The sequence below is a fragment of the Lampris incognitus genome, chromosome 18 (assembly GCF_029633865.1).
Source record: "Lampris incognitus isolate fLamInc1 chromosome 18, fLamInc1.hap2, whole genome shotgun sequence".
NCBI lineage: Eukaryota > Metazoa > Chordata > Actinopteri > Lampriformes > Lampridae > Lampris > Lampris incognitus.
This window is the reverse complement of record NC_079228.1, coordinates 16,992,276-17,002,018: the sequence shown is the minus strand read 5'-3', so window position 1 is coordinate 17,002,018 and position 9,743 is coordinate 16,992,276. Positions and strand designations below refer to the sequence as shown.

Genomic DNA, 9,743 nt, shown 5'->3' with positions numbered 1-9,743 from the left:
TCTAGTGGGTTCTTCCCTTGCGCCGCTGCGCAGGACTGAACAAAACTTAAGTCCACGCTCACCTAATGGTGGGTCCAACTTACGGCCGCAACTCTTCTATATATTTAATCGAGGCTGTATAATCGGCTCCCATTTTTCTTCAGCTACTGCTGCAAGCACTAGAGAAGAATTTAGATGATAGACGGATTCAAGGAAGAGTGAAGACGTCTTCTATCAAGATCAGTGACGGTGTCCGGTCAGGACATACATATTACAGGCGTTGAACTGCACAGCTGTTGTGAGGGCTGCCTGCCACAGGTCGAGAAACAGTGGTGGACAGAAGCCTTCGCTGTTGTCGCTGTTGTGACCGAAGATGTGCTGCAGGTGCAAGACACCTTTTCAATGGACAAAGCCCTGGACCTGCTGGATCTGCTGGCTGAGCTGGAGTCGGACGACTCCACCCTCTCCACTCACAGATCATTGTGCTGATCGCCCCCAACTCCCCTCCTCCAGGTGGAGGGGCGGAGCTCACCGGCAGCCACCTAGATGAATGCCCAGGGACCCCGGGGTCTCCTTCTGTGCTTCCACCACCCTGCTGGCGATAGTGATTTGGTGTAGAGGAACTGTAGCGGACCAGTGGAGGCAGGCAGAGGGAGTCTGGGTACCAAAGGAAGAGAACTGAAACGAGCTAGAGCAGTTCAGATCCATCTTGCATCTCAGTGTGGAGGGGAAGATCGTCAGTGTCCTATCCAGAAGGATGACAGACTTCCTCTGTAGGAATGCCTACATTAATACTTCGGTACAGAATGGTTGCATTCCTTGAGTTCCAGGGTGCCTAGAACACACCGGAGTTGTCACCCAGCTGATCAGGGAGGCGCACAAAGGGAAGGGTGACATAGTTGTGCTTTGGTTTGACCTTGCCAGCGCATATGGCTCAATACCTCACAGGCTGATCGAGTCTATCCTGGACTGGCACCATGTACCCAGTAAGATCAAGGACCACATCCTGAACTATTATGGGAACTTCAGGCTCAGAGTCACTTCTGGGACCACAACACCTTGACCAGCTTGAGAAGGGGATTATAACTGGGTGTACCATCTCAGTTGCACTCCTCACCCTTGCTGTAAATATAGTGGTCAAGGCAGCTAAAACTGAGTGCAGAGGTCCTCTGTCCAAGTCTGGCATTTGGCAGCCCCCCATCAGAGCCTTTATGGATGCCCTCAATGTCACCACTTCATCGGTGCCAGGTGGTAGGTGGATCCTCCAGGGCCTGGAGAAGCTCATCTCCTGGATGAAGAAGAGTTTTAAACTGGCCAAATCCAGAGCCATTGTGTTGAAGAGGGGAAAGGTGGTGGACCGGTTTTGCTTCTTTTTGGATGTCATTGCAATCACATCCATTACCAATAAATGAGTCAAGAGTCTAGGCAAGGTCTTTGACTGTAGCCTTAGGGATGTAGCAGCAATCAAAGCAATCATCAAGGAGTTTGAGACTTGTCTCACCACAGTAGACAAGCCTGGCCTACCTGATAGGTTCAAGGCTTTGTTTTAACAACTTGGCATCTTACCCCACGTCCTTTGACCTCTGCTGGTTTGTAAGGTAATCCTGTCGACAGTGGGGACCTTGGAGAGGAGGATCAGTAGCTACCTCCAGAGATGGCTGGGTCTGCCGCGCAACCTTAGCAGTGCAGCACTGTATGGGAGGACCAACAAACTAGAGGACTACATTGGGAATAATGCAAATCTCGCGGGAGCAGGTGGTTATAACTTTGCTGCGGGCGGGAGCTGGCGGTCAAAAAATAAACTGCAGGTCTCGCAGGTCCCGCAGGTCCCGCGATTTAGCTAGTGCTAACAAGAAAGACGCAGTCAGTAAATTAAGTTGAAAAGAAACTCAAATTTGGTCATTACAATACAAAAACAAAGCAAGGAAGTCTGATATTTGGAACAATTTCTCAGTTAAGACAGACAAAGATGGAAAAGAACTGGACTTTGTTAGCTGCGACAAATGTGCAAAAGTGTTGATATACAATGAGCACAAGTCTGGCACCTCTGGATTGAGGTGACATACCTGCTCCATTCTCCCCGGTCAGAGTAAGCTGTCTTTCATAGATAAAGCACTTCTCCCTGCACATATTAAACAAGATATAGTCGAGAAATGTGTCGCACTTTGCTGTAGAGACATTCGGCCGTATGACTTCATCGCCGGGAGTCCCGTGCAGGGCTCTACAACAAACTCCAGCTCCCTATCAGCAGCCTCAACGAGGAGCTCAGGGTTTCTTGCACAAGAGAGGCACTGCTCTATCGGGACTCCAATGACTCTAGAGGGCATCCGCAGGCATTATAGTGCAGACGGGCAGGAGGTGGAGAGCCCAGGAAGGCCTGGAAATAGTAGAATCTCGGCTGAGACACAGGGCATTGGTGGGCACAGTGGCAACTGGATGGGCAGGACTGTGAGCCATCCCACAACCTCGCTATGATAAGGCCCATGGCAAGGACAGAGGCCATCTAGTCCTGGAGGAGGGGCAGAGAGGTGTTGAGGAGTAAAGGACCAGCAGAATGGTGGGCATGCGGCAACAGGGAGCATGGACAAGGTGGGAGGGTGTGCTGGAGAGTAAAATATCCTGGGCAGATATCTGGCAGGTAGAAACACAGTGAATCAAATGAATGGTACAAACTGTGTATGATGTTCTACCTAGCCCAGCAAATCGTCATCTCTGGGACAAGATTGATTCTCCATCATGTCCTCTGTGCCCCGGAAAAGATTCACTCGATCACATCCTCAGGAGCTGCCCATCAGCCCTGGGGGAGGGCCAGTACCGATGGCGACATGACCAGGTGCCGAAGACAGTCACAGAGGCCATCTCCAAAGCCTTGGCAAAGACCAAGCAAACATACAGACAGAAGAACATTGCCTTTGTCAGGGCTGGTGAGCAGCCTCAGTCACAGCCCAGATCAGCAGCCAGTCTCCTCACCTCTGTGTCAGACTGGGAGTTGCAAGTGGACTTGGGGGGGGGGGGTAAGCAGGTTCCTGGACCACATTATGACAACTTCATTGAGACCAGATGTAGTGCTATCATCAGCCTCTTCAAAGCAGGTGCTCTTTATAGAGCTAACAGTTCCCTGGAAGGACCGGATGGAAGAGGCAAATGAACAGAAGCAGTCCAAGTACCAGGAGATGGTGGATCAGTGTCGGAGGAGAGACTGGAAAGTGCATTGTGAACCCATTGATTTGGGGTGTAGAGGCATTGCTGGCCACTCACTGTGCAAGGTCTACACTCTACTCGGCATCACTGGGGCTCCAAAAAGGAAAGCCATCATGACTATCATGGAGGCTCTAGAGAGGGCCTACAGATGGCTTTGGATCAGAAGGGGTGACCTGTGGGCCAATGCTGCTGGGAAACAAGCTGGGGCCTGATCAAACCTGGCTAGGTCACCTGAGCGAGGGTGTATGATGTTGAAAGATCCGAAACACCCGAGGACCTCAGGAAACATCATTGATGATGTGTCCCAGTGCATCCTAGGATGTATCTTTGAATCAGTGAACAACCAATTCAATAAATGAACATCAATAAAGTTAAGCAGCCCAGTGCTTAGCTATATAAATGGTTATTCTATGTTTGCTAGATATTCACAGTTACCAGTCCATAAAAAAGGTGTCCTTGTTGTGTTCACTGGCATTCTGATGTTCTTTGATAAACCAGGTTGGGTCGAGTCTGTGGTTCCGATGTTAGCTGGGATCTTTGCCATGCAGTGCTTCGATGGTGCAGGTCTGAAGAAACTGGTCGCTCTTTTGTTTTTCTGCAGAGTCCGTGGGTCATCTCTGTGTTAAACTTGCTTGTTGCTCCTGTTGTTTTTAGTTAGCAGACTTCAGTTGCAGCCGCTCGTGCAAAATAGACTTGTTTACTCTCGGTTAACAGTGGCTAACGAGGGATCTTGGGCAGGCCCATGTGTCACTGCCATAAGAGGAGAGCTCTTACAGGAGTCCAGACTCCACGCATGGAGAAAGAGCTTTAGGGAGTGGGGGCAGTAAGAGAAAAGGGCAGACTGCATACTGAAGTGAACCTCGGCAGACTAAGCGGAGTAAGAGTTCAAATTTTTGCCACCATTTATTGGCAAAGGTACATCACTGAACACAGCACTGCTGTCCAATACAGAGTCAGTGCATCACCAAGAGGATTACCCTTGTATCCAATCATGCTGCAGGTGGGAGAATGGGCAGAGATGTGCTGTTCATCCAATGCTTTCACAGCCAAGGTGTTGTGAATGGGCAGAGTATCTTTCCCGTTCTCTGTAACATCAGCAGAGGTGAGCAGGGAGTTAAGGATATTGTAATCTACTGGCAGGGCAGCCCCCACACTAGATTCTCTGGAATAAGCTCCATCATGAATTTAGTGGGACAGGAGCCCTCTGCTCCCTCCAGGATACCAGTGAACCTCAAGTTTTGTCATTGACTCCTGCTTTCAAGATCAAAACATTTGTTCTTTAGCCACTTCAGCTTTTTAGTTTTCAATTCATCGAGGTGCTCCAGTTGTTGAATGCAGTCTAGAGCATCTGTGACACTGTGTGCCATGTCAACTTTCTTTGTTTTCACCTGGGCATAGTCCTGACGGAGTTTGTCTCCTCTCCCATCTCATGGTGCAGGCCATGAAAACTTGTTGTCCCCAAATGTATGGTCTCAATTTCTTGCCTCAGCTCTGAGGGTGGAAATTTCTGCCCCGAAGTCAGTCAGGATAGACTCACAGGAGAGCTGGAGTTCTTCACGAAGAAGTTCCATTGTGAGTTGGCCACCCTTCACCATCTTGTCTCACTCGTAAGCTCAGCTGTTGTTCACTCATGTTGTTCTCTAGTTTATTCTTTCTGGCTATCAGAGTTCTGTGTTCGAGCAAGGTTAGGTGGACAGTGAATTTTAAGTCATATCGCATTAAAATCACATTAAAATAATTCAACTATGGTCATAGAATTGGGTAAAATAAGTGAAAAGAAATTGGAGCTATTAGGACCTATGTCAGAACCGGAAGTGCCTCAGCATTTTTTATAAGAACATTTATATTTTGTAAAATATAGTTTATATAGCTTTGGCTATGCATGCATTGCCCCTAAATTATGGCACTGGAATGTATATCTAACTGGCATACTTTGTGCAAATAGCAAACAAATTGGAATATTAAAATGAATAGTAAGGAGTAGCATAAAATTGGTTGTTCCTATCAAGAGAAACATTTTTTACAACCCCTATTAAAACCTGCATAGGCCTGTGTAGGTTTGCTATTATCTTCCATTGAGTCTGTTAGAATAAGAATCAGAATTAGAATCAGTTTATATGGCAAAATATGTGTAGGCCTATACATAGAAGGAATGTGACTCTGGTTCCTCCATTGCACTCCATGTACTTACACAAAATAGACATACAGCTAAAACAAAGACAACAAGGTAAGAATAAACATTTAACTACTATATACAGATATAGATGTATATAAAAGTGTATCGTGAAAAATGACGTTATAACAGGAAGACAATAGTGCAATGGTGCAGAGTGCAAAGATGCTAGAGTATTAACAGGTCAACCTACATGGGGTAGGTTGACATGACAGAATATGCATGTATGCAATATACAGTATATACAGCATGCTTAGATTAATTTTTGACAATGAATGATTGATTTTTTTGACAATTAGATATTACTATAAAAGCACATTTTCTAGACTCTGACTTTATCTTGAACATTACAACACTGAAATCTTATCAATGCATCACTGATCCTCTAACAAGCTCTAGCTGAGCAAGAAGAATGGTGTTTGTGGAAAGACGGCAAACTGTGGCTTCTTGCAGTGAAGCAGTTTGCAGATAGAAGCAAGAAGAAGAAAAAGAAACCCACAGGGATTGGCCACCAGTTTGAAGACGATCCACCCACTGAGTCATGAAAAGTAAATTGGCATAAATGTAACCACATCCATTGCATGCTGTATTGATATTCAGAAACAAGCAAAGGACACCATTCCCCTTCGGTTTCTGTCTTCACATTAATGATGAGACCTTTTCTGAGGATGAAATATTGGCGCACTCCAATCACCGTATGAAGTACAATGTAGTTGGGAGAGAGATTGTCACCTAACAAATAAGCACACAACATTAAAAAAAAAACTATTTAAAGCAGACCAAAAAAAAAACCTTAGTCATCCTCTCTCTCTCTCTCTCTAGCATGTAAACTCACTTCTTCTGCACGTTAAATTCAATAGAAGGTTTTTGCGGCAGCTTTGAACAATTGGAAACAGCATCCACGCTGCTTTATGCATAGTAGGCTATCATCAAGGTATAAATGAGCTAAACCCAATGCATGTGAAAACCTCCCTCCAGCCCATAAGGTATGCACTGTCATTCACGCTGGAACACGGACACACTCAGTTAAAATGGAAGTACTTCCATTCAGAGTGAAGACGATGAACAGGGAATCCAGAGGAGTTGAACCAAGTGCAGCTGGACTTGGTATATATCCGTGAAAAGCCTGTGATGTCTGCATCTCAACACATATATACCAACATATATATATATATATATATATATATATATATATATATATATATATATATACCAAGTCCAGTTGCACTTGATTCAACTACTTTGGATAACCATGACCTGGATGAATGAGAACATTCACAGACATGAACAGGGAAATTTATGCGATTATATGGTTTGCTGCTTTAATAAGCACAACATAGGCTTCCCGTAAGTCCTCTGATAGTTTGACAACCCCTCTTCCAAGATGATTGTCCTGTCAAGTCAATCTAAAGGAGATTAAGACAGAAGCAGACTGGGTAGAGAGACAGAGAGACAGCGAGAGGGAGGGAGAGAGAGAGAGACAGGGGACTGACCTCCCGGATGGGCATTCTAACATTATGCACATTGTCAGGGGGGACATAGTGCTGTCACAACACACAGCTGAGGGATGCTGGTCTAGCTATCTCCGGTTCTGACACACGGGGGATGACTGGGCTGGAGTGCTGACGATAGGCGGATTTCCGTTGCAGTTTTTTTTTTAGCTCGAAATTTGAAATTGCGCATTAAGCAGGTTAATGGAAACCCACCATGTGGCAGTACTGGGGGGAGGAGGGGGGGTCCTGTAGGAGTCTGGGCTGATGAGAGAGACTAGCACAAGGATGAGGCATGATGGCTTCATCAGCAAAACCTGAAGGTATATACAGCACTGCGTCACTGCGTCTTGCATCCCAATCTCACACACCTCAACTAAAATGATCTTCTGCACAAAAAAGGGGGGGCGGGGTGCATTACTGTATTCTCTTGCTTCTCTTCCACACTTAACATAGAGATCAAACTTCTTAATCCGGAGATGTACACCTGCAATCTTTTTTTTTTCAATTTTACTGAATATAATTTCGTCATATAGACCGATGGGAGGGTCCAAGGACAGGATGTTGTGTTGCTGTAAAGCCCCTTGTGGCAAATTTATAATTTCTGATATTGGGCTATACAAATAAAATTTACTTGACTGTTCGCATTTTAGATATTACATCTACTGGACTGTAATCAGTACAAGAATCAAGACAATCATTCAATTTAGGGATCAGGAAAGAGAAATCACAGTGAGGTGGGTTCCCACGTATTACAAATATGTCAGTATAACATGTTCACACTGAAGAGCTGGCAGTGATATATCCCCGAATCAGCCACAATCGCCCAAACCAAACACCCAAAACCCACCTGTATCCCTGCGTTAATACGAGAACACGCAGAGAAAGTGGAGCTTTTTCTGACGCTAATGTAACAGCTGACAACCTGTTAGCTGGCGTTTCCTGGTTATCATAGCCCTTTCTATTAAACATGTGCTGCAGTTGCTTCATTTAGGAGCGAGAGAGAGAGAGAGAGAGAGAGAGAGAGAGAGAGAGAGAGAGAGAGAGAGAGAGAGAGAGAGAGAGAGAGAGAGAGAGAGAGAGAGAGAGAGAGAGAGAGAGAGAGAGAGAGAGAGAGAGAGAGAGAGAGAGAGAGAGAGAGAGAGAGAGAGAGAGAATCTGCTAATCTCTGTCAAATCAAATCCCTCCCCCAGCTGAACGGGGAGCTGTCAGGAGTTGACGGAGCATCAGCGGCCTCTAGAGTCCATTATGGGGCACGACAGTCTATTTGGAAATCTGTTCGCCTTTCTTCTTTTTGATCTATGAGTGTTGCAGTGATATGTCAGAAGCAACACCAGCCCCCCAGTGTCAGCCTGCCCCTCTTCTTATCTTGTTTTGGAGGAGAAAGGGGGGGCGGTTGGTTGGGATGGGACTGTCTCTCTCATCAGAGCCGGCCATAACATTCATAACTTTTTTTTCTTTTTTTGCACATGTGATGTCTGTGGACAAAAGCACTTGAACGCATAAATATTCAAGACTGCACATCTGTGGCAGAACTCAACCAGCTGGGATGGCGGAGTTATCACAGGAAATGTGTATATTATCATATCTCCAAAGAAATGCAGACACTTCAGTCAGGACTGATGTCCTCTCATTGAAACAAAGTCATATATTTCAGTTTTTCGCTCAAAAATAAATAAATAAAATAAAATAAAACAGAATGTGCAATTATTCTTTGACCAGATTCAAATCTTGGGCTAAATAAATAAATATTTCTCTGCACCATTGCACTGTATCGCCTCTTATTTCGCCTGTATAAGTCAATCCTTGTGTGTATATGCCTGAAGATGGTTGTGGTGCAGTGTTGTTATTCTACGTTAAGCACACTGACAGAGCCACGAAGCCGGGGTCAAATTCAACGTAGGTGCAAAACTACATGGCCAATAGACATGATCCTGGTCCCGATTCTGAAGAAATACACGAACAATGGGAGAAACCAGATAGTTTGCTTTGTGTCAGTTACAGTAGAAAGAGAGAACGTTGGCACAAACACTACATCGGCACACCCTGATCGAAACCGGTCTCCCCGCCACCAAATCAACCAGTACATGCATCCTTGTTATTACTATTATTATTATTTTTTTGGATACTCTATTCTTCAAATATGGCAACATGAAAATTAGCCACACACACACACACACACACGCATTCACAAACACATTCACAGTCATATTGTTAACATCAAACATTTGTCTGATCTGTATCGACTGAACTGTTTCACATTTTTGTTCTCCCTCGTTTACTGTATGTGTGCGTGCGTGCGTGCGTGTGCGTGTGTGTGCTGGCAGGTGTTTGTTCTCTATATGTAACAGAAGGCGGGTGGCTCGGCGTGTTACCTGGAAGCTGAGCATAGAGAAAACCTTACAAGACAGGCTCGGCTTGGCAACATCCCACCCAGCTGAGGAATGCGTGGCGAGGTCTGCCGTGAAGCTACGTCAGCTGTGTTGTATTTGTCTCTGAGCCGGATCAGATTTCCTGCAAAACTTAATTTAGATGTGTTTTTATTTACGCCCCATGAAAGGATTCAGTGAGTGAAGGTGGCGTGCCCCGGGGTGGAGAGACACTGTGCACCAGGCTTAAGCCGCTTGGACCGAAGAGGAGTTTGACTAAACAGCAAATTCAGTCGAGACAAAGTGGACAATGCAATTAACATCACGTAGAGGAGCCGCTGGGGAGGGACCTTTTCAGTTCACAAAGGTTCTTCAGGGAAGCGCTTTGTGGGAATTGGGGCTTAATTTTGGAACTCATTAAAATCATTATTGTTATTAGTATTGGTTGTCATTACTGGCATTTCCCAAATGTTTTCTCACATAAATTTTATTTAACCTCAATATAGCGAGTGATAATAAAAAACAATTCAT

The 9,743-nt window shown here is 45.3% G+C and overlaps 1 pseudogene; it reads left to right on the top strand.

Annotated features, from left to right (window-relative positions):
• The first annotated feature begins 995 nt into the window (after positions 1-995).
• Positions 996-5,898, top strand: LOC130128356 (uncharacterized; annotated as a pseudogene).
• Positions 5,899-9,743: the final 3,845 nt, after the last annotated feature.